Genomic DNA, 2,874 nt, shown 5'->3' on the forward strand with positions numbered 1-2,874 from the left:
CCTCGCAGGAGCCGCACCCCCTCACCTGCAGCGCAACGATGCTCCACCAACGGTCATCGACGACACTTTTCTATAGTGGCAACACCGGTGTAGCGGTGCTCCATCACATCACCAGACGCCGCCAGCAATCGCTGCATTGCAGCACCCAACGCTAGCGCTGCACTACAACACTAGGGGCCGTTGGCGAGCGCTGCATCGTTGCACTGGAAGCCGCCGGTGAAGCTCCATTGCAGCACCGAGCGCTGCAACGCAGCTCTGGGACCGACGTCGAGTGTTGCATCGCAACACCTAGAGCTGCCGGTGAAGCGCCATTGTAGCACCAAGCGCAGCATCGCAGCACCGGGAGCCGGTGGTGAAGCTCCATTGCAGCACGGAGCGCTGCATCGCAACACCGGGAGCCGCCGACTAGCGCTCCACTTCAGCACAACCACATGACCCCTTCACCCGTTGTAGCACTGCCGTGCAACCCCCCATTGCTGGGCCGGTGCCCCCCTGCACCAACGTCCACGGCGGGCTTGCAGCGATGTCCTCTCCCAGTTGGCCATGGCAGCACAGGAGTACTGCTTCAATTCACCGGTGAAAAAAAGATGGGGCAGGGGATAGAGGAAGAGCATTGACCAGAGGGAGGAGCACGACCTTAGAGGTGTGGGGGAGATGGGGGACAACGATCTCAGAATTGTGTGGCTAAGGCGCTCGCGTGGGCCCCATCAGAGGGAGGAGCATTGACCTAAGGGAAATAAGGATGAGAGTGGAGAAGCGGTGTGCGGGCCCCCTCGTGACGCATGACAGCGGTTGGAGAAGGCTTACGCAGCGCTGTAAGTTCTTTTTAAACATTTTCCTTAGCAATTGGGTTTTTAGATGACATGCTACCGTGACATTGAATTATTTCTGTTTTACTACTTTACTATCATCTGTCTCATAATTTATGATCGTTTTGCAAGCTAAATCAACTTGTAAAACATCTTATATTATGAGACGGAGGGAGTAGTATATTAAAAATAATAATCCGTGCGTGCAATTCGAGTATTTAAAAAGACAACCTGGCAGAGAGGAGAATAATATATCCTAAAAAAGAGAGGGAAATAATTATGAGATGTCCGTGTTGGCCAGCAAATCAAAGTTGAGGTTGCAACGAGTACGAACCCTAGTAGAACCCCGGTAGAGCCGCGGGTAAAAAGGTGGACCCGGGCGCACGGTGACACATCAACCGGCTAGGGTTCTGCCGGGGTCCGACCCAGCCTCGCAGTCGCAGGTAGGGCTGCAGGCTCCCCCTCGCTGCCGCGGCGCCTATCCCCCGCCGCCGCCGTCGTCGTCGCCGCCAGCTGCAGCTCTCCGCCCGCGACGTCTATCCCGGTCCGTCTCCGCCCCGCGCGCTCGCCGGTCGGTCCGCACCCTGCGCCAAACTACTTGTCGACCTCTCAGGTTCTGCTCTGATCCGATGTGTTTATATCCATAAGAAGAATCGTCTCAAATTGCTTCTGTAGTTCCCCCGGTTCGCATGATTCTGCCTGCCAATTGAGGGATCCGGTGCTTGGGAGCTCACCTCGGGATTATAATGCGCGATTGTTGCCGGGCGGGAGTAACCCTAGGCCCTGTTTGATGCGTAGTTGTTGAGCTGAACTTACTCGCTTGAATCTGAACGGGCTTGATCTCGCAACTGCGTGCTTAGTTTCCCGGTAAATCCATGTTTTTAGGTGTCTGGGGGACTGGATGTAGCTAAATTTCGTGAGGAATTTATATGGGGGCCAATGCTAATACTGAGTTTTAAAAGATTTCTGCCGTTGCTTGAAAATTACGCAGCTTAGCTTGGAGAACTGCGTTACTCGAGGCGTTGGGATGCAGTGGGGTTTTGTGTTAGTGTCGGTCAAACTTATGAGCTTGATAATACATTTTATTCCCCTGCCCACAACACCAACTATGAGGCTACTTTTTGCTCTTGTTGTGAATTTTGACTTTCAGTAATTTTGTCTAAATGATATGTATAGCCAGGATAACACCTTCATAACACACATACCTACCTGTAAACTGAAGTCCCCTACAATTTCATCTAGGATTCCAGGGTTACCTACTCAAGTGGGCTTTATATGAGAAAATTTGGATTTTTGCGGTGGTTTGAGATTTGTACACTCCACTATTTTATGTTGCTCGCTTGTAATTTGGGTTATGTTTTTTTTTTTCGACAGTCCCACTTAAGATGTGTTTGAGGATTGTGTATCTCATGTGTATTGGGTTTAGTTTCTTGCCGGTCGAATATAGTCGCTTGGTTTAGGTCAAACAGCTGCCTTCAAGAAGATATCATGTTTGTTGATCTCTCCCCATTCATTCTGCTGGCTTTGCTAAAGCTCTGGTCTTAGTTAAGTTTGGAGTACCCTGTTTCTGTGTTATGCTCCCAGACTCAGGAAAACACCTTGAACGCCATGGACTCAGGAAAATAAACTTGAAAGAACAAATAGCAACTTGTGCAGTGGTCATTACTCGCATGCAACAATTTTACAATTTCATTAATGTCGCCATCCTTGTAAATGGAGGAAATGCATTGATGTTGTATTGAAGAAACTCTTTTGTTTGTTGTTTTGTCATCCATGGGTCACAAATTTGTTCAATTACTGGGCTTCTGTGAAGGACATACTGTTCAATGAAGCTGTATGAATATGCCCTTTTTATGTTCCACTGAAGATTTTTTTAGATTTAGAGTATTGGGAACATATAGTTTGATATCTGTCTTAGCGCTTCACGACTTCATCGATGTTTTTTTTTTTCAAATTAATGTGTATATGTACATGCCTAGTTGTACCTTCCTCCTGTTTATGCAGGGACGGAGGCAGGAATGAGTAGGGGGGCAAATAAAAGTTACTAAAGCTTAGAGGGGGCCAA

The 2,874-nt window shown here is 48.9% G+C and overlaps 1 protein-coding gene across 1 annotated transcript in view; it reads left to right on the forward strand.

The window, feature by feature from the left end:
- The first annotated feature begins 1,203 nt into the window (after positions 1-1,203).
- Positions 1,204-2,874, forward strand: part of LOC119286328 (cyclin-T1-3-like) — a 6,687-nt gene continuing 5,016 nt past the window's right edge. Inside the window, exon 1 of the mRNA XM_037565705.1 lies at positions 1,204-1,422. The gene's annotated coding sequence lies outside the window, so the exon portion shown is untranslated. The remainder of the gene's footprint in view (positions 1,423-2,874) is intronic.

This window comes from Triticum dicoccoides, chromosome 4A (genome assembly GCF_002162155.2).
Source record: "Triticum dicoccoides isolate Atlit2015 ecotype Zavitan chromosome 4A, WEW_v2.0, whole genome shotgun sequence".
Classification (NCBI taxonomy): Eukaryota; Viridiplantae; Streptophyta; class Magnoliopsida; order Poales; family Poaceae; genus Triticum; species Triticum dicoccoides.